At 40.1% G+C, this 22,441-nt stretch overlaps 1 protein-coding gene across 2 annotated transcripts in view; it reads left to right on the top strand.

Moving 5' to 3' along the window:
- Positions 1-476: 476 nt before the first annotated feature.
- GPR63 (G protein-coupled receptor 63) overlaps positions 477-22,441 on the top strand; it is a 28,690-nt gene continuing 6,725 nt past the window's right edge. Inside the window, exons 1-3 of one of the 2 annotated variants that reach the window (XM_063153040.1) lie at positions 477-754; positions 16,028-16,113; positions 20,585-20,662. The gene's annotated coding sequence lies outside the window, so the exon portion shown is untranslated. Of the gene's footprint in view, positions 755-1,172; positions 1,305-16,027; positions 16,114-20,584; positions 20,663-22,441 lie in introns of those variants that run through there. The other variant, XM_063153041.1, reaches the window with a different exon arrangement.

The following is a 22,441-nucleotide window of genomic DNA, read 5'->3' as shown; positions in this document are numbered from 1 at the left end:
GCATGACTGCAGTACCACTAAGCGCATACCGTATTGATGTCCCTGCCCGGCAGGAGGCTTGGCGCTCCTCTGCATTTGCTAATGCTGCTCCTCAGCATCTTTTACCGGGATTTTTAAGGAGACGCCTTCAACTTTACAGAGCAGCCTGCTCGGCGCTGGGCGATGAGGAGCGGCACACGGAGCGGGTGGGGGGGGCTGCGGATGTGCCGAGTGCCGCCCGCGGCCGCGGGGCACGGGGCGGGCACGGGGGAGGCGCGGCCGCCCCGCCGGGAAGCGCCCACGGCCCCGGGGGCGGCGGGAGCCGCTGGGCCGGAGCGTGCGCGCGTCCCCGGGAGGCGGAGCCGCGGCGCGGGCGGGGCTCTGCGGCGGCGGCGGGCGGGACGGGGCGTGCTGCCGGCGGGCGGGCAGGGACGGACGGAGGCAAGCGGGGGAGGCGCTGGCTCGCCCGCCTGCTCCTCGGTCCGCCGGTTCCGCGGCGCTGCCCGGGCAGCAGAGCCGCCGCCGAAGCGAATGGGGAGGCAGCGCTGAGCGGGCTGCCCTCCGCGGGAGTCGGCAGCCGAGGGCAGCGGCGCGGCGGGCGAGCTATGCCCCTCACTTCCCTGCTTGCGCTGCCTTTCCTCCTTCTCCTCCCGCTCCCGGCTCTGAAGCTTTTGTTTTCCGCGGCCGCTGTGATGGCAGGAAACTTCCCGGAGGGATGGGCTCAGGCCGGGCTTGTGCTGCGCCGGGCTCCGCAGGGCTCCGGCCACACCGTGAGGTGAGGCGAGGCGAGCGGCGGCGTCGCGCCGCGGCCGCGGCAGTTCCGCGGGACCGGCTGCTGCTCCGCCCGGCCGAGGGCGGCGGGACGGGCGGCGGGAGCGCGGAGAGAGTTGCGCCGGGGACCGCGGGGAGCGCCCGCGGCTGTGCCGCTTCCCCCGGCCGCGGTCCCACCACCGGGACGGCGTCCTAGCCCCGGGGATCCGTGCCCGTGGGCCAGGACTGCTCGGGGGTCGGCGCCCCGAGGAGGCTGCGTGGGCACCGGGCGTCTCTTCTCCCGCCGGAGCCGTCGGCGGGCAGCGGGGGCAGGAGCGCTGCCGGAGCCGGGTGGGCGCGCTCGGCCGCGTCCGGGGCCCGTGGTGCCGCCTGTGGGGGGCTGCTCCTCCCCCGGCGGCGGCGGGGGCCGCGCTTCCGGCCGGGCTCCGTCCCGGGAGGTGGCCGGGCTCCCTCCGCTCCCGGGACACTGCCCAGCGGCACGGGGAACTGACTGCTGGCTGTCACCTGCTCGTCTGGCTGCTGCTTCTGCCCAACTCCTGAGCCCGCCGCTGTCGGTACGGTGTGTGTGCGTGTCGCTCCTGCAGAAAAGAAATAGAAACGCCTCGCTTGGTTTTGATTGTTTTTCATCTACTTAAAAGCGTATTTAGTTTTTGTTTGGGTGTGCAACGTGGTGTTCCAAACTTGTTTTGTAAAAGTCGAATGATACAGTACAGCCTAGTATAGATATATATAGATATGTATAGATATGTATATATTCATATATATGTATATAACAAAGTGTACCATAAACTTTTTCTTGTAAATTAACAAAAACACTTTTCGAAGGATACAGTTGATTTACAGGAAGATACAGATAACATAGGAGTTTTCAATAGTCAGAGCTAGACATGCCTGGAAAGTTAGATCCATGCCCAAGAAGCTTGCTAAACAAAATTGTCCTCACTGAAATGGATACTGAATGCTTAAGCAGTGGCAAATGGGTTTTACATAATGCATTTTCTGTGGGACATATTGCACATTCTAACATGAGAGCAAAGGTGTCAGAGGCATCAGATTATGAGAAGGGCAGTTTTAAATAGACCATCTCAAGTTAACTGAAAATGTAAAGAAATGTCAAAGAGATCTGTTTCAAGATTGGTAACATAGAATACGTGCGTATTGTCGGGTGTCAAAAATGGGGTTTTTTGTAATCTGTTATGAAAATGTATTTACCAATGTTACTGTAGCTCCAGCGTAACAGTATAGACCCACGAGTAATTACATTCTTAGTCTACAGAAGCAAATTTAGTAATGACTAGTAATTAGAACTAGAGTAATTTCTAAATAATTTCCCTTTGAAATATCTACTGACAAATGATCAGCACTCTAAAGTACATTCTCTTAGCTGTTCTACTTTACTCCTGTATTAGAAGCAGCCTTACTGTAAGAATATATTCTAAATGTATAAAACTTTTTTTTTTAAAGTGAGAAAATAAATGAGACTCTGGAAATTAGTAGTTCATGTGCAGTGTCTGCCTACTCAGAGGAAACAGGAAGAAGGCAAGATGAGCTCTCCAAGTTTCTAATTTTCTTAGTGTGCACTACAATGCGTAGGTGACTTTTGTCAGGTGCTGCTGATCAGGCATTGCTTGTGTGCTTCATCATTGCATCTGCCACTTCTAAAATACTCCTCTAGGAACAGTAGCACATAAAGCTTGGAGAGGCTGTGATTGCTTCTCTGCAGTTAATGAAATGCACCCAAGACCATTTGCTGCTTCTGAAGCTAAGTGCTGTGGGTTAGCCCTTGTCAATGCTGTTTAACTCTCTTGCCTTCCAGAACAAGAAATTTGCATGAGAGACCTGTAGCAGCCCTGTGTTAGAAGGATGCTGTGCTGGTGTGTGGCAGCTCAGCAGTCTGTGTGACAGTGAATTCCATTTCCAGGGAAGTATTTCTGGCATTGCTTGCTTTACTGGTGTGGCCATAGTCCATCTGTAACGTTGTCTATCTGCAGGTAGCCTCCCTTAACTCTGTACTCAGTGGTAGAGATTTAATTTCCCTGCATTGAGGATCTCTGGCACTATAAAATGCTGCTTTTCATAGTCAGCTGCTGAGAAGTGCCAGGACTGCTTTCTTCCTGTTTTCTCTGCTTGTGCATGTGGTTGAAGACGGAGTAGGTGAAGGCTTGGTGGTTTTCCCACTTGTCCATAAGAGGCTTTTGTGACTTGTTCTGGTTGTCTGGAAATGTTCTCCTAGGGCAATCCATGTCCATAAGCAGTCCTGATGGCTGGATGTGAAGCTCCTTGGCCCGCAGTCACATGGAGCTTCCATAATTATTTTGCTACAAGTAGCAAGTTGGGCAGAGCAACTTGGGTTTGTTCTTTTTTTTTTTTTTTTTTTTTTTTTTTTTTTTTTTTTTAATGCTTCAGAGAATGTCAGATTTAGTTGTTAAAGATGAGGTGAGGCAAGAGAAAGTGTATCATCCAAGAAATCCTACTTGTCGTATCCAGAATTCAGGTCAAAAATTGTCAGATCATTCCACCTCTCATAGACATATAAAATACTTTAATAGAATGGTGAACTTTTTATCTCTGTAATGTGTTGTTAATCTTTATTTTGCTAACCTAGACAGTAGTTCAAACTACACAGTTTGAACTTGAGTAGTGAAATTGTTTAACCATCTCATTTCCAGCTGAGGGTAATACTTAGATACTTATGTAAGCCTGAAGTATGTGATGGGACTGGGTTAATGCTCTAAAGTACTTTCCCAAACAGGCAGCTTGGCACAGTCAAATTCTTGTTGATTTCATTAGAATGAAACCTCATAAAATACAATTCTTAATATTGAGCTATTTCTGTGTGTAGTTTAGGAGAAAGGTGAGCTATCTTTTTTTTTTTTTCTCCTTGCCTGTGTAAAAACACTGTTTCAGTAAGGTGTATTGCACTTAAATAATGTTGGAGGTATCTGAGGAGTCCCACTGGCTTGAATGGCACTTTGAGAAATCTCTTGCATAACTGTAACCTAATTTACCTCAATCTAGATGTTTATTATACACAAGCTGTGTTTAAAAGAATATTACCAAGACCACATAAGCACAGAAGGGTTTGGAAATTTAAAGCTTTGAAGTAGTGAAGATGTGGCCTGTGGGAACTGTGCCTTAGAACTATCTGGGACCCAGATTTTTTCAGAATGCTTTGCATCTCGAGTAAGGCAACCAAAATTAGTGACTGGTTATCACTTTTGCATCTCTCCTGGATTTTCTCCTCCTTGTAGTTACTAAAGCAAGGCTTGAATCATGTTGATTAAATGTAACATGGTGACATACAATAATTGTGGAGAAAGCAAGGGTTTGAACTCTTGTTTGTCTTAGTGACCTTCTGAAAGAAGATGGATTCTGTGTGGATAAGCAGAATTTAGTCACATAGTTAAAGCCTATGTCACAGGGTTTAATTGAAGTCACAGGGTTTGACTGCTACTTCTCAAGTCTTCAGAGCTTGACTTTTGAAGACTAACTTTTTAACAATTTTTGGATGTAGTTTTGGGTGTAATTTTCTCAGTGCTTTTTTTTTTATCCCTAAAAGAAATAGAATCAAAAGTTGTATTTTTTTTCCTGGGGTATCTTTGATAGTTTCTGATATCATTAGCAAAGTGAGAACCTCTAAATGCCAGCTCAGGCTGTAACTGTCTAAAATGTAGTGGTAGGTCATGATCCATAGGTGGATTGACAATTAAGAGAGATGGCAGCCTTTATACATTTGTTATGAAATAACCCTCCTACTCTTTATGTGATATAACTGATTTGAAGCTTTGATGCCCAGTTCCAATTCTGTTGGCCACCCATTGTGTGGGCAGGTCTGTCTGGTGACTTTACTGTTGTTTTCCCTGCAATATTCTACTTACCTTTTTCTTCCTGGACTATCTTATTGTCCTGCTGCTTTCTACATTTTTCTGCCACATCCTTTTCTTTATTGGTTTAATTAATTGTAGTTGCTAGTCACTTCATTTGTCCAGTGTGACTATTTTGTCCTAATCTAGCTTGCAGCCCTGTGGTTGCATGGGTCAGGTCAGCTGGCCAAGCAGATCAGGTCTAGAAAGCAAAGAGGAAACTGGCTTTCAGACCCAGTGCTTGGCTTTTGCAGGCTGTAGTGAGGAAATTATAAACTAGGTGAACTGAGGCTGGGGCACAGAACTACAGAATAACTGAGGTTGGAAGAGACCTCTGGAGGTCATGTAGGCCACCTCTCTGCTGAGAGATGAGTCTGGTTGAAAGTTAGATGAGGTTGCTCAGGGTCCACTTGAGTGTTGAAAAATCACAAAGGGTGGAAATTGTACAGCCTGTACTGTGTGAGTAACCTGTTCCAGTGTTTGACCACTGTCACTGTGAAGTTTTTTCCCTAAGGCCTAATTGAAGTTACCATACTGTAGCTTGTGTCAGTTGTCCTGGTCCTTTGCTATGAGCCTCCAAGAATAATGAGGTTCTTGTGCTCTTAAAAGCAACAGATACTTTTCTAATGCTTAATAGCTCACTTTCTGTTTGGAATATAGATAACTTTTGCCAAGTACATAAAAAACAATTCTGTTCCAGCCATGGTTGCACACCTTATTCAGTAACAGGCTAATCAAATCAGTTGGATTACTTTTTTTTTAATGGGGGCAAAATAAAAGTCTTTTGCCAGCCTTGCTCTTTGAATCAGAGGAGATGTTTGAAATTTCTCCTTTCTCACATGTGACCATGCATTGTATTTTCCATCAGGTGACTACCTCATTGTGTGTAGTGAATAGATGCCAGTGGTTTAGGAGGTATATTTAAGTCTTCAAGCTGGGCTTCTGAAAGACAGCTTTGTCATCCTGTGATTTTTTTTTTTTTCACCTTATTGGACCCCCTGCATAGCAAATTTAAACCCACTGACTACTTTTGAGGGCTCTGTTAGAAATGATCTACAGAGTACTACATTGACACTGAAGTAGTCTCAACTAGCCTTTCAGGCACAATCAGTGGGGAGAAAATGAGCCTGTTCAGAAAGTAGTTTATTCTCCCTATTTGCTCAGTGTCTCTCTGCTTTGTATCATTAGAGTCTCTATGGCTCTTAGCCTTTCTATCCAGCTACGTTAAGGCAAGGTTAATCCTTAGTGAGCACCTTTCCAGTCCTTTATTTTCTTGTCATTGCTCAATATATGATCACATGTCTTACTTGCAGCCAATTCTGAATGCTTAATAATTACATTCAATGTGTATTTCTTTTGTGGTGATGTTCATCTCTGTATCTAGTTCTTCAGGAAAAGTTAAATTATCTTCATTACCCTACTGTCTTGTGCAAGTTATCCTGCCTCTTAAAAAGGCAAAAAGTGATGGGATGAGGGCAGAAAGTTTCACAAACAAGAGGTTTTGATTGCTTTGAGCACAAGGGGAAGACTGTGCAACAAAGCAGAAGAAAAAACATGTGTTTTTAATGCAAATTGAGAAATAATAATCCTGTCTTTCTAAACTGTCTTAGAACTTCAAAACTTGCTACTACTTAGAAGCGGTTATTGCTACTAGTTTTCCATATCAGTGTAGTTCATAAAATTATCCCTTTCAAAGAATTGTACAAGGTTCATTTTGTATAATGATAGAAAGAGACTGATACCTTGTGAAAAATAGAGATTACTTTCTTTTTGTCAAAGACTTGAAATGTAATTTGGAAACACATTATATATCTTGATTAAGTTCTTATTTTCAGTCGATGTTCCAACAAGCCTTTTATTATGTGATCATTTTGATTTTGACTCTTTTGTCAGTTGTCAGTTCTAAATTTTCTCTAGACCATTTTCTTGAGTCTTATGTGAGACTTGTGGGTGTGTTTAAAAGCACTGTACATCATATACACATGATATTTTGATATTGCTAATTATATGTTCATATGCTTTTGCATATATAAACTTCAAATAATGATTTAAAATTCATACCCAAATTTCCTGCGCTTCATCCTATTACCAAAATGACTTTAAGAACCAAAGAAAATCTCCAAACAAAAATCCAAACTTCCCACATCTAGCCCAAGACATGTTATGAAATGTAGAAGAAATGAATGTGTTGTATTTGTGCTTCCATTCTCCCAGCAGTGCCCACATGCCCACTAGTACCCCAGACCTTCATATGCTTGAGTACTCTGGGAAAATCATGTGGCCTCTTTATTTTTGAAGCAAAATCAACTGAATTGCAGTAGGGCCTCCCACCACATGCCTTATTTCTGGTTTGAAGGGTTTGTGAGTTGGTAGAGCTGAGAAAAGCTAATTCTATCCTTTACACAACTGAATTCATTCAGCATGTCTGCTCAAGTTCCAAGTGTGTCAGTTGTGATAAGGAGGTGACATTTAAAAGAAATTTGGCAAGATTTAATAATGACTCATAAGGCATGTTGAGAGTATTTATAACAGGGAGAAGTTGTACTATGCATTACTGATATTGGGACATCTGCATCTGCTGTCAGAAATTTCCTTTGCATTTATTATGGCAATAGGGATGGGGTTGAGTGCATTTGCTGACTGAAGTTAGGAGTGTTTTCCCTCTCCTTTCCATTCATTTTGATAAGAAGGCAATTTCTGACTGCATTCATCTTTTCTGGAGATATCAAATCAAAGCATGAAATCTCAGGTAATAGCACTTATGCTGTTAAACTGTTAGATCCAAATGAACTGGATTAAATGTGTTTTCAAGGCTGCCACAAATGATAGACTTGAAAAAGCATCTTCATGGTACACTGCCAATATGGTGAATACGCTTCAAGCTATTTTCAGCAAGGCTGAAAATAAAATAGCCCTGGAATATTCTCTTTTTTTTCTGCACTGTTTGCAAAGTCTATCTCTGTTCTTGGATATGTAGCTATTTGAATAAACAATCAGATTCTTTGTTTATTGGTGCCAGTATAAAAGAGTGTGAATTAGGCATTGGTCCAGAGACTTACCTGTCTCTTTGGTGGTCTTCCAAGACTTCACACGTGTGAAATGATGGGAAAGATGGGTTATCTTGATTCAGTTACAGTGTTTGTGGGATCCTGGCAAGCTCCAGAGCACACTGAGGATCTCAGCATCTTAACTTCAGGGAGCAGGGCCTGGTGAATCACTCCTTGGGGAGGCTGGTGTCAGCTGTTGACAGGGCAATTTCTGCAGTTTGCTGAAACTACAGAATTGCAGAATGCACCTATTAAGTGTTATGTTACTCTTATATGGAATCCTGAGTCAGATTTTCAGTCAGATGTGTGCAGACCATTATAGGTACCAGAGGTGTTCATATACAGTACTGTTACAAAACAAGAGAAATAAAATAGGTACATGAAATGATTTAGGTGAATTCACTTTCCAGAAATACATGTTCTGTCTGACTGCTGAGTAAGCTTATGTGGTTACCTGAAAGCTGTGTTGAATTAGGTGGGATCAGTCTCAGCCCTAGTAGGAAGAAAAGGAGGAGGGGGATGGTGTGTGTAAAACCAGATGCTGGTAAGGAAATGGAATTCCCTAAGGTCTGAGGTTGGGGATTCATATTGATAAACACTTCCCAGTTTTGTCATGCATTCCCTAAATGGCTACCCAGTTCAATCCTCAGCCTGCTCAAATCTCTATTGCTGTCAGCAGGTCAAGCAATGAGGACTTGTGTGCCACCACTGTACAGCTGAGTCACACAAAGCTGTGCAGAACTGAAATGGCTCACTGCATGCCAGAGGTATTCTGTGGATTAAAGACTGGCTTGCTGTTGATGAGTCTTTGAGATAGAGGCGGTGGTGGTTCTATTGTACAGAACTCTCCAAGGTTGAAGTTGTCAAATTCATGCAAAATGGTGTATGTTTAAGATACATTCTGTGATTTTAAGTTGTATCAATTCATCTGTGATAGAAGGTCTGATGTTATCCAGTTTCACTGGGAAATTGCTAGTTACCATCCAGTTCTTCGCCTGGATATCCTGAATAGTTTGACCCTGTTATTTATACCCCATTACTGTTGTGGACTGGATTTTTAGTTTAGTTTGTATAGATGATGCTTATAGTTTTAGATGCAAAAAGTTGAAGAGTAAGTACTTCTAAGACAAGTGGCTCTACTTTGTAATGTGATCAATTTTCATCAGGGTTTTTCTGGCTGTCATTCTTGGCATTGCATTCTAGGTCTTGCAAATTACTTCTCTTTGAAAAGTCTTAAGAGAACTGATTGACCAGGTGCAGTTCTAAAGACCTCTTCAGCTGGACATGGTGAAACAAAGAGGAAGTATTTCATTTCTGAAACTCTTGGTGGAAGATATTCGCAGTATGGGAACCAGCTTTTCAAACTAGAGCAGTGAGAATTTGTGTGTGTGTTTTAAGGACATTACTGCCTTTTCAGATTCATTTACATGCTCAGTAATCACGATGACTGTTTAAAATATAAATGGTTTTGAGCCTATTTCCGGTGTACGGGAGGATATGGTTTGAGAATTTAGCTTTCTGCAGCCAGATGGATTATAGTGTTGCTAAGGAAACAGACTATAAATGAAGTGGCAACTGGGTGTCCCTAGAATATCAGACTGCTTGAAGCTGGTATTTTAAACTCGTTTGGGTGGGTAGCTAGATGATGTGATGAGAAGTTAATTTCCTGTATTTTATGGTTCATTAATTTTCATTGCTTTATTAGTATTTAGAAAAGGTACCTTAACTTCCCACTCCCACTCCCTGGCGTGTGGGTCACTGAACCAAAAATTGCTATGGGAATTAGAAAATGGACAGAAGCTGTACAGAGACACAGGTTCTAAAATAATCATTCAAACTACTGATTAGTGGATAGGTAACAGTGTATAAAGACCTGGCAGCAGTATGGTCTGACTGAAAAACTGATATAAGGAAGGGAGCTGAGTTGTTTCAGAGTACTTGGGAAAGAGCAGAGCTTCTACAGACCTGGTGAAGTTACAGATTTTGAACTTCATGTATAAACATATATATTATAGCTATTTGATACACATACATGAAGTTGCTCAGAGTAGGAGAATGATACTTGCTCTGCCCAAGAAAATACCTGGCTCTTTTTTTCCTAGTGCTTTTGCTGAAAATGTATCATATTCCCAGACCAGAGTTAATGACTGATACATCAGAGGTGGTGGTTTTGGTTTTTTTTTCCTTACCAGTGAAAAGGGCAAGCATACCTGAGCCATTCTAGCTAAGCATGCAGCTAATAGATGAAGACTTAAGTAAGCTGAGCCTGCAGGACAGACAGCAACCTCTCCTGTTGATAAAATGGACTGAGAGGAGGACAGATGATGGTTCAGTCTATGGAGCTTCAGAAACTTGCCTTAGCTACTTCTGTAACAAAAAGGTCTGGAGAGCTCTTGGTAAGACCGAAAATGGTAAGAACTTGCCAAGCAAAGATAGTTTGTAAGCTAAATATGAAGTGGAAGGCTAAGGAAGGTTTTCAAGTATGTACAGGTGGTTGGTAGAATTTCCATTCTATGCGTTGTGAATTGAAATTAAACTGTTTCCAATAAAACCCATTCTTGAAAATGTGTCTTTGTTCCAGCAATGTTAAACCTTCTCAACATGCAGCATTTGAACTTTTATTTAGAGTGCATTTGAGAGAACTGTTTCTGGTCTTTTCTGCCAGGTAGGCAACAGAGGTCTTTGTGGATATGGCATTAAAGCACTATAACTTTTCCCTCTGTCATTGTCAAATGACTGGATTTACTGGATTTATATGAGTGCTGTCAGTTTGCACACAGATCAGGATCTGCCACTGTCTTTTCACGGAACAGTAGCTAGGCACAGGCTAGAACTTCATTGCATGTAAAACATGACCTTTCCTCTAAAATCACTCCTTTGCTGAGGGGCTTTGGAGCTGAGCAGGTTCAATTGTCCTGGTGGCTGGTTGCTCCTGATGCCTTGAATCTTTCTGTGTCACTCTCTCTGTGGAGGAAGGAGCGGTAGGACCCATGAGGAAGGTGTCAATAAAGAGGTTTTTTTCTTTTTTTCTCCTGAGCTGGAAATACAAGAGACTCATCACTTCTGATTTTATGTGAGCTGGTTTTTGATGTCTTAGGCTGAATAATGTTAATTTCAGCAGTATCATTACGGTCTGTAAAGAGGTTTACAGAGAGCATAGAGACAAGGGTTTAGTTTTCTGGTCTCATGGCAGATGTCATTGCACTTGTTTTCCTATAAATCATGCCTGTAACTTTGAGTTATTTCTAACTTTTGTGTGTTTTAAAAGGTTGGTACAACTCCCTTGGTCTGAATTTTTCAGCTGCTACTGAGTAACTGTAATTGAATTAGAAATTATATGTTATAATTATATGTTACATTTATGCTATTCAGAGTCATTCTGGTTGCAGGATGATAAATTCCATACAGTATTTTCTCAGGTTCAATTTCATGTCTAAAGACAGACTGAAATAACTTCTCTGTAACAGAAGAAACATTGTTATTATTTGCAAAATTCATTAGTTGAGCATATTTAAACAGCCTTTGGTTGAGTAGGGAAATAGGATCTTTAGCTACCAAAGTGGAAGACAACAGGAATTAATGGATTACACCTTTCTGGTAAGGTAATACTTTGTAGGTCGGAGGGATTTGGGATGTTTTAATTTTTCAGTGTTTTTTTGTTGGGTTATTTTTTGATGTTGTTGGGGTTTTTTGGGGTTTTTTTTTTGTTGGTTTGTTGTTCTTTTTGGAGGTATGTGTTTTTTCAGATATTTGGTTTTCTATTTTTCTATGTTTTAAAAGTAGTGTGAAAATTCCTAACTTACTGCTGAAGGAGTTTTTCCATGGAAAGAAACCTTTCTTAAATATGAAGTTTGTGAACTCAGAACTGCTGTAACTATCTGTGGAAGACATTTGATTTGGTCTTCTGTTTGCCTAAAAGGTACCAAGTAGCACAGAACCAATTGGTAGTACAGAGTCCATTTGATTAACTTAATTTATTTGTAACAAGGAATTATAAGTTACTTTAAAAAATCATTCCTGAAAAGGATTTGAATTATTCAGTTGATATTTGTTTATGTTGCATTTTTATGATTAAAAAGCCTGGAAAAAATTGAAGTACTGATCTCTTGTATTGCATGAAAAAAAAAGTGTGCTTTAAAAATCATTAGACTAGCTCATTTAAATGTTTTTGGCTTGCAAATGTAATCAATTTTTTATCTCTTTGGGATGTATGTTACAAGCCCTGCTTGTTGGTCTGAACAGAAATTGCTAGTGCCTGTATTGCATAGGGTCTGAATGTCTGCAATATGTCATCTCACCCTGAGAGTGTCCAGATGGGAACTCTTGATTTAACTGTCTTTTAATTCCTAGTGTGAATAGATTTCTGACTATGATTGAATCTCCAAAATAGCTGCTGTCTTAAAGTTTTATTCCAGTTGGCTGACATGACCCAAAAATAATTCTGAAGCTATCATATGAGATGACACAGATAACTATCAAAAATTTGATTGTTTATTTATTCTCCGTTTCTGTATTAGGGAAAAGAAGTTACTATTGTAACATGCAGCTGATTTTTAATAGACTAATTTGGACTAAAAGCTAAGTACAGGGTAAATCAGGGGAAAGAATCAAAGGAACCTTATGACTTAGATGATTTTTTTGTATGAAACATTTTATGTTTGTCTTTGGTTGAATAGAGGTGATAATAACTATTGGAAATATATGCACATGTGTGTATATGTATGAGAAAAAAGGTTATATAAATAGGCATATAAAGTAAATCTTTGCTTAGTTCTCAGCTGAATCTTGCCATTGCAGCCTTTGAGCACTCTCCGAGCAGAATGCTGTGAGTGGGAGTCGCCTCATTTAACTCGCTACCAGCATCTCTTCCGTGGGAGCCAAGAAGTGAGATCCACAACACCTGTACTGCAGCAGCAGCACTCCTGGGCAGGCACAGAGCTTGGCTCCAGCATGGCCTGAATCCCTGAGGGAAAAGCAGGAGCAGGGCTGAGGGCTTTGCTCTGGGAGCTAAATCAAATCCCAGGAATCTGTGAGCAGCACACTGTGTGAAGAGTGTACACATCTGGCCATTCTAATCGCTTTTTCATTAGCATCCCTGCATCTTTTCATAAAGAGATGAATTTTTGTTAAAATAAATTTCGTTTCAAGAAGCAGATATGCTTCTGTGGGAGATACAGCTTAAATTCCAGCAGTGTAGAGTGCTGCTGCTGGCATTACCATTTTTATAGGCTGAGTTTTCTAAGCCCTTGCTTACAAAAGAAGACAGTGTGCTAACAGCTGTTGTCCAAACTATGAACAGAAAAATTCATCTTCCCCTGATTTTAGCAGTAGGCAATGCAATAGTGTATTTTGGATATGCTGGGGCACTACAGAGGAAGTAAGAATGATGTAATGCAAGGAGCCTTAAGGTCTTTACCTTAAGGTATGTGAAGGTGGAACATTTTCACAGAGCTCAGAGAATATAGTGGAGAAGTTTCTGTAGTTGAAAAGCCAAAATAGCCTTAGGACAACTCTCTCAAAGCTTTCTGACTTGAAGCAGACTTTTTTCCTTGCTTATTGTCTTCTGATGGACTGACTCTTGTGAAGGAAGTAAGCTTTCAGTATTTCATTTCATTGCTGCCTGTGGTTTGACTTAGTATCCTAAGAAAATGTTAGAAAAACTTGATAAAATATGGCTATAGACTAGGCATTAAGAGACAGAGAGAATTGTCAGTAAAGTATGTAACAAAATTACAGCTCACTTGAAAAGCAATTTCATAATATTTCTGATCTTCTCTAGGCTCTTGCTAAGTCTTTAATGTAATCTGGGTATTTGTGGGTAACTCCTTAAAGTTTAATTATGTGTAAGATCTTTGTGATTTTAGTTCCACTATTTCAGTTTTTTGTAAATGTCAGCTCCTGATTTGGGGAATCAAAGGTGCAGATTTTTCTGTGATCACCTCTAAGTACAGGTTTTGCACCGTTCTTGCTTGTGGCACAGGACTGACTGTTAAATTAAAATGTCTCTTAGTATGTAAATCTAAGAGATTTTTTTTTAAGCCTTGATCTGTGTTCCCCAGCATCTCACAGCTTCAGGCCAGAAATGTGAAGCTTTTAAATTTGCTTGCCAGGGTCAGTTTTAGTTCAGTTTATTCCTTCTGCTTTGGGACTGGGGAGCTGGGTTCAAGAATGAGTGAATGAAGAAGGAAAAGGTCAGGACTACCCTTTCAGTAGCTCTGCCAGGTCTAAATGCTGATATCATCAATGTTGTAATTCCACAGGTAGAGCTCCTTGCAGGGTCAGGAATCCTTGCACTCAAATTTCATGAAGGGTTACGAAGCTTTTCCCCTCTGTTCTTAGAAAAAAGCCTGACTAATAATTTATAATGGAGTGGGGGAAAAAGGAATTTCATTATGAAACACTTTTAACCCCTAAATGGCAACAGAAAACGACCCAAAGCAATCTTGCCCAGCAAGCTCCGCAATGTACTCCAATTTATTAAAATTTTCCAGATTTACTTTGCAAAAGTACTTGTGTTTTTTTTTCTTCTTGGAAATTAGAAGTGAAAGAATTTCCTAGTTCATCACAGTGTTTCAGATGCTTGTCTGAATTGATTTTAAAGATACTTTTATTTTAGTGAGAGTTAGGAATATTTTCTATGATCATGTAAGTAGAGATTGGAAATGGCTCTTGTGACAGAGGATGTGCTTGTCTGGTGGGAAGGTCTTACAGGTTATTGAGGTATTTAATCTTGTCCTGGCTCCCAGTAGTTTTCTGCCTCCTTGCAGACCTATTCACTGTTTTGCCACTTCAAAAAGCAGAAGAGGGAAGATTACCAGTTTATATTGCTTATCTCACGAAAGAGGGGACAAACCAAATGGAGAAAGTCTATAATAATCCAATGGCTACATTTTATCTCTTTATACATAGGTATATCTGAGAATTGTTTTCCTTCCCCCTTTGTTTTTTGGCATAAATGCAAAGACCAAATTTTGTGCTCATGGAAAACAACTTGTATTAATAGATTATCAGAAAAATCTTTCAGACACCAGCTTCCCTTGTGGCTAGATAATGTGTTCTGCAGAAGGCAGATGTCTCAGCAGACTCCAGTCTGGCAAATCAACCCTTATGTTTTGGGTCTTTGAAGTCCATGTTGGGTTGGCTGCAGATACAGAAACTCAGCACTGAGTGATTGCAGGGGTCAGTACATTATGGGAGGTCTTAGAGTGCAGCTTGTTACTGCTTCCCTTGCTGAAGGCCATTGTAAACTCTTTGGCTGGCTTGTCCTTCAGCCCCTGTGTGCATCATTTATTTAGAAATCTGTTCCTGAAGGATCCTGATATCTTTTGTCCCAGTGTGGAGGTGACTTGGAGATGTTCCTAAAGCTTATTCTTGCAGAAATTAAAAGTTGGATAGCCTTTTAAAACCAAGCATACAAAGTGTCTCATATATTTGTCCTTTTTGTATATAAAAAGATGTAGATAGATATAGATTTCAATATATAGATATTTATAAATTAATTAGGTCACTTAAAACTATTAGTGTGACATAAACTCAGTTTTCAAGGCTCACTGAATTTTTATGGCTTTCTTCTAAGAGTATAAGGAAAAGCTACCTCAAAAATTGACATTCTCAGATAAGAACTGATATCTGATAATAACTGATTCTGTCATGAACTCGTGATAGAATATGCAGCTTTTTAGCTGTGTTATGTCCAGTTTGCAGAAATAATTTAGCTATCTGAGGTATATTAGCAGTGTGATGATGATTGATTGGTACAGTCATGCATAAAGGAAGTGCTGAGATTCTTCATTGAAACTTTAATGATTTATTCTTCTCTCTAGACCTGTTTTCTTGTCTTTTGTCCAATGTTGTTATCTTTACTGTTTGTGGGAAATTTATTTGGCTTCTTTATGATGCTCAATAGTAGATTTATATGTTGCTGTTTTGAGCTCCTTTAGGGGTTTAAAGATCAGAATCCTGATGGTTAAGGGTAAGAATTTATTTTGATAGCTGCAGTAAGACTTACAACAGCTGGCAGCTGTATGCTTGTCTACAAGTGAAATAAACATAGCTGGATGAGACCTGAAACAATGTGTTACTCCAGCCCTGACAGATCCTAGTATGAAATGGTGAGATTGTTACCATCCATAGATGACATAGCTGAGGATTTCTTTGGTTTGATGAAACTTTGATGCCTTAGTCCTTTCTATACCTTCTGCCAGAAAGCAGGCATGCAGTCTGCCTTCTGTCAGGAGACACAGAATATTCTACTTCTCCCAATAAAAATAAAGTTTTGTTAAAGGAAAAAGTTTGCTATTCTGCTCTTGTCCTGCCTTGAATGTGAATGTCACTTTTTTCTTTTTCTTTTTCTTTTTTTTTTCCTAGGTTATTTGGGAAGAGAATAATTAGCTGAACAAAACAGCACAAGATGACTTATGATTGCTGTTCTTCATGGGAGCCTGTTTGGATTGGTATGCTTTGAGTTTTTTGTGTGGAGTTGTTTTGGGGTTGTAGTTTTTTTTTGCTACACTGACATACAGTTACATGTATAATTCAAAGATTCACTTAGAATTTAGGAATTTAGGAAGCTTTCAACTTGTTAGTTGCATGTTAATAACTAGATGGAGACTATGAATGTTTTCAAAAATGTTCAATGTTTACTCAAGGTACTACAGTATTCGCTCAGCTCTTCATCATGATGATGGTTAATGTGACCATTGAACTGGTGTAAAAGTTAGGAGTCAGGGGAAATATGACAGAACTAGAAATGAACCTAGAACTGCCCAAGTCCTTTCACATGATCTGCAAATTGAGAACATGATTTTTGCCAAGAGCTAAGAAAATAGAATTTTGAGTATTTGTGGTTTACAGTAGTGATAATGATTACCATGACTAACATTTCTTGACAGTTAATGGCTCTCTGAATGAAGGTCATAAGGAAATATCATCGAGAGACCAATTAATTGTACTAAATGACCCAAGGCAGAGGTGACTGTTTCCCACAGTACTTTCATATGAAAATTGCCACAGCGGTGTTTATAGAGTGGAAAAAAGAACAATTTCCTAAATTAAAGTAATGCCTCTTGTGAATAGTTTTATGGGTCATCTGCTCATGCAGTGTAGTTGATTAGTTTCAATTTAGGTTATATGTAAATAGGTATTAAAACTGAAAACTGCTGGTTTCTTTTAGGTGAGTAAGAACATTGTCCCTGCTGCTTTGTGCTTTGACTCATTCTTTTCACTGGTGTTAGCAGAAAAGATTCCATTGTGACATGTTCCTGCCTCTGCTTAATTGCAAGGGAAGCAATGCTTGATTCGTATTTAGAGGGGTGTGTCCTGGGCTTATTTGTACAATAACGTGGTGTCAGAGAGCACATACTTGAGTATTTTCTCATGGCACATAAAATCTTTTGAAAATAAAATAAGCCCATGTGCTTCATGCTTCTTTTTATTGTTTTTCCCCTAAGAATATTTTGCTTTTTAAATGTTTTTTATGTTGTAAAAGTTTTTTTTTTGCCGAAGTTTGCCTGTAAAATAAAACCATTGATAGTAGCTATAAAGCATGCAAAAGCTTCTGGGACCACTTAAAATATCCCAACGAAACAGGATCACTATACCAGGCAGTGCTGCCTTCAGGTTTCTGAATTATTTTTGTGTGCTGGATGAAATCGTGGTGGTGGTCAGTATTGCCAAAATATGCTTGATTTTAGCTGACAAATTTATGAAGTCATTGAACATTTTGGCAGCTATTCATAGTGTGTTCTGATTTGTGTTAAACTTAACTGTTATTGTGACACTGTTCTGTTCCCTTTTTTGTTTTTTTTTTGGAGTTCCTGGCTTTGACTGATGTCAGTTCTGCATATAACATTTAATCTTTTATTTCCAGTTGAGCATGCTATCCAGATTTTGAACAGGAACCTTTTAGCTTCTGAAGCTATTATAAATAGATGCCATAGTTCTAGCAATAATTATATTTGATGAATGGAATTTGTGTGTTATTTAGCTTTAAGTATGTACTTCATTGAAATAATGGTGTCTATTATGTTCCATAAAAAGAAAGTAGTATATGAGTGAGAACCTTGCTTGAGAGAAAATGTGCATACACAGTAAATTTCAGCACTGAAATTGAAAAAAGTGATTGTATGAAGCTTTTTTGCATCTGAAAAGAATCTGTGAGAGTACATGTTCCAAAAGTGAGAATGCTGGGACAAAAAGGTACCTATCTGCCTCTTGCTTGAGTACCTGACCATCAGTAGACTTGCCCATTTAAACTATCAAAGCATGGTTGTCTTTTACAAGCTGTGTGATTACCATTCAGCAAGGACTGGGCCTTGAAATTACAGGATCTGCCTTTCTCAAAGAGCGAGTGAGGACTGAAATGCTGTTGCTTGAAATTGTCTTATTGGTTTCTTTCATCTTATATTTCTATCTTTACATAACTTTGGAAAAGTTGGAAGGGTAGGAAGAAGGGTGGAGGCACATGTTTAATAATCATGTACATGCTCATGGAAGAAGGCCTTTAAGTAGGAAGAAAAAAAAGGAGAAAAATTTATGTGTGCTGGCAATAGAAGGGAACACCTCTTGAGTTTATTGTCTGAATTGGTCAGTCACTTCCATGAAGGATGATAGCCAAGAAAGAGCATTGCCTGCAGGTTAAATAAGTGTAAATCCAAACCAATATCTGAGCATGGTGATTCTGTGTGCACTGCACAGAGATATTTCACACTCAGAGTGATAAACAGAGCCTGGAGAATGGTGCTGCTGGAAGCCATCAGGAAGTAAGGAACACAGGAGCAACACAGGATCCAAAGCCTGCAGTTCTCTTACTAGGTTAGGTGTCTTCTTTGCAACAGCTGATCACTGCTCACTCTCTCATTCTTCTTGAAAAGATAGGGCTGATGACTTATGCAGCAGCCAAATGGCTTGTGCTCTTTCCACTGTGAGCGTTAGGCTGGGTCCAGGCAGCAGCTTGGATGAGATCATTCTCCTCCTCTTCTCTTAATGCTGCATGGAGAAACATGCAGACATCAGAGGGGACAAAGCACAAAAGGAAATGTAGCTTCTTGCATAGAGAGCTGGGATGGTGAGAGAACAACTGTGGGATTATTTTTCTTTCTTTTTCTGTGTTTGTTAGGAATAAACTATAGACACTTGTGGGTCCTTTGTCCTTTGCTTTATACTGTGTGCTACTGACTTGAGAAATGCAGGGTAGCACAATCTTTTAAGCTGAATTAAGGTTGCAGAACACTTTTACTCCTTCTCCCCTTATCTGGCACCTTCTGTTAAGAAGGAAAATTTAGGATGTAGCAGTATTTTCTGAAGCTTTGATTGTTTACTATAAAACATTAGCAGTTGTTTCTCTAGTTTTTGTTTGATTTGTTTTCCTCTTTAAAGCTTTTATGATACAGGTTATCATCTAAGCCTCTGCTGAACTTCTTACTTCAGAGTGTGGGGTTGTGTGGCATAATGATGTAAACTTAACCTGAGTGAGCAAATTCTATTATGGGTATTTAAAGCTAGTCAAGTAACTCCATGTATGTGCTCAGATGTCTGTATTCAAATCAGTCAGCAGAGAGAGATGGGTGATTCACCTCTTTCTACATGGACATCTGTATAATGATATGAAATATGTCCCAAATGCTGTCTGAATTCACAGAAGCTCTATGATATCCACAATATCCTGTAACAAGTGTTTTCATAATTACTTGTGAAATAATAATTTCCAAATGTGGGCTCCTCAGTTTGAGAGAGACATGGATATACTGAAGAGAGTAAAGGGTTACAAAGATGATGAAGAGGCTGGACCATCCCTTCTGTGAGGAAAGACTGAGAGAAGTGGGGCTATTCAGCCTGAAGTAGAGAAGGCTCAAGGGGATCTCATCAATGTTTATAAATACTTGAAGAGAGGGTACAAAGAGGACAGAGCCAGGATCTTTTCAGTGGTGCTTCAGTGGTGATAGAGGCAGTGGGCAGAAACTGAAACAGGAAATTCCCCTGAACATCAGGAGACAATTTTTCTCTACTGTGGCCTTTTAGTAGGTGGCCCTGCTTGAGCAGAGAGGTTGGAGAAGATGATCTCTAGAGGTGTTTTGTGATTTCTTTGACTTTTCCTGTTCTTATGCTTTGAGAGACAGCAATCATTCACTTTCCCTAAAGTGTCACTAAAAACATAGACCTCTATGATAGCTTTTTTCAGTTGCTTTTTACTAGAGATCAAGTGATGCAGAACTGAACATAGATGTGTATTGTAGCAGGTGGTGTATCTAAATATACAGTGTATATAGCCAGCTCCTGGTTTTCTTCTCAGTTCCTTTGCTAACAATTCTGAGCACATAGCTGATGTTTTCATGAGCAGACTATGAAAATTTGAAGATCTGTTTTTCTTCTGGATTGTAATTATTGGTTTAGCATCTGTTACTGTGTAGATAACTGTTTTCAGTACAGGCATAGCTTTATATCTAGCACTGAATTTTATGGGGTAAATTGTTGGTTTGCCACTAGCTCTTGAGAGATCCCTCTGTACCTTTTTATAGTTGACCTTTTTTTTTATTAAATTGACCTAAAAAGCAGTTCATGTTCATCATCAGCAAATGTCATGGTTTTGCATTTCCCTCTTCTCCTCTATAGATTAAAGAGCTTGAACCCCAGTAAAGGTTTTATTTTTTAGGGTCATTCTGGTGACCAAACTAAACACTCTCTTTTTTTGTTTCCTATTTGAAACTTATTATTGTCTGTAGAAGGGTTTTACATTTATGTAAGGGCAGATTAGTTTCTTTTAGAGCTGTGTTAGAAAGACCTGTATAAAGCCAATCAGAAATACAGAAGTTACTTTTGCTGACTTATTGCTTACACTGCTCTAAAAGATACTACCCTGGGGATCTAATTTTCTTGCTCCAAGATTTTAAATCCAGAATTATTTGTTGAATTTATGTTCTTTTGCAGTTCCTGCAGAATGCTACAGCTTCCTTTCCTTCATAGTGTTCTCAGCTTGTGGAGTCATAAACCTCAGTGGAACTTTGGGTGAGATTTTCTTGTTCATTGTTAAACTATTTATTGTTTATTCTGGAAAGTTCTGTTAACGTTTCTCCTGTTGGTTACATACTTTATTCTAAAAAGTTAAAGAAGACTAGTAGAGGGAAAGTTTATATAGATCAAAGAAAGAAGAGCTTTGGCTAGTATATATGCTTTAGCCTGTAATTAACATTGAGGTTTTCTCTAAAGGAGTTAGTGTAAAAATAAAATATAAAGAGAGAGAATGGAGGGAAAGAAAAATCTAGGATTAAGTTAATGGAATTGGTCATTTTTGCAAAATATCAATGTACATAGCTTTATGTAACTCTGATGAGTTATATAATCTTTGAAATATAATAGGACAGAATATAAAATTACAACTTTCATTCAAGCAATAAGACCTCTAGAAAGTGGAACTTGTGTGACTCTATTGGGTTTGTGTAATGAGGTTTTGGTAGCAGGAGAGGCTTCTGTGAGAAGCTGCCAGAAGCTTCTTCTATGACCCATAGAGCAAATGTCAGTGGAAGGGACCCACATGTGAGTGTTCAAGAAAAACTGCAGCCTGTGGGAAGGACTGTATTGGAGAAGTTCATGGAGGACTGTCCCCCATGGGAGGAATCCACACTGGAGGAGGGCAAGAGTTTGAGTCTTGCCCCGATGGGCAAAGGGCAGCAATCAACGTGTGATGAGCTGGCTGCAGTCCCTGTTCCCTGTCCCACTGTGTTGCTGGTGGGGAGGAGATAATTAGGCAGAAGCTTAAACTCAGGAAGAAGGGAAGGGAGGGATGAGGTGAAGCTGTTTTTATGATTTAGCTCTATTTTCTCATTACCCTACTGTGATTTAATTGGTAATAATTTAATCTAATTTCCCCAAGTTGAGGTTTTGCCTGTCATAGTAACAGGTGAGTGATCTTTCCCTGTTCTTACTTCAACGTACAAGCCTTTTGCAATACTTCTTCTCCCCTGGCCAGTTGAAGAGGGAGTGAAAGGGCAGCTCTTGTGGGCATGTGACGTCCAGCCAGGATCAGCCCACTACAAGAGTAAATTAAATTAGGATGTTTATAGCAATATCTTTTGTGATACCATTGAAAGTTAAAGGACACAGAAAGGTTAATCATTTATCTGAAATAAAAATGCTGATGGTAGTCTGGTCCTGGAAATCATCTAGTGATAGGGCTTACATAGTCAGGGGATGAAAGGAACAGGTCATAGTGCTGATTTTATTTGATAAATTCCTGACAGCAGCCTGAGAAGGCTTGCTTTCAGACTGCTAGAAGTCCAAACTGGGGGTGTAGATCAGATTTTGTTGTCTTACAGTTAATTTGTTTGTTGGTGAAGAATTATCCAGCAAAAGGTAAACTTTTTATCCTACACAAAACATGTGGTTCTTGTGTAAATTCATAAAAAATATTCCTTTCTCCCTTTATTTTTGACTGATATTGATACTAAACAGAACCTGCATAAATACTGTGGGCAGGGTTTGTGTTACCCTAAGATGCTTGTGTTAGTAGAACAAGCTTGTCATCATGTGCAGAAATGGAGGAGGGAGATTGCCCTCTGAAGATGCCTTTATCCCTTTTCTAATGATAAACATGAAAACAGCCAGAAGGGACTATTGCAGTCATCCAGAATGAATGAGGTGAAGCCCACTTTGTTTCTGGGTGTAGTGATTGTTTTTGAAAAGGGCATTGAATCCTCCTGGTTTCCAGCTTGATCAAATGTCAGTGTGCTCTGAGAGTGTTTAATTTAGTAGTCCAAGACAAAGGGGAGAAGCTGGCACTGAAAAGCT

Source organism: Melospiza melodia, chromosome 3 (assembly GCF_035770615.1).
Source record: "Melospiza melodia melodia isolate bMelMel2 chromosome 3, bMelMel2.pri, whole genome shotgun sequence".
NCBI lineage: Eukaryota > Metazoa > Chordata > Aves > Passeriformes > Passerellidae > Melospiza > Melospiza melodia.
The sequence above is the reverse complement of the archived record's forward strand: the minus strand, read 5'-3'. Positions and strand labels throughout refer to the sequence as shown.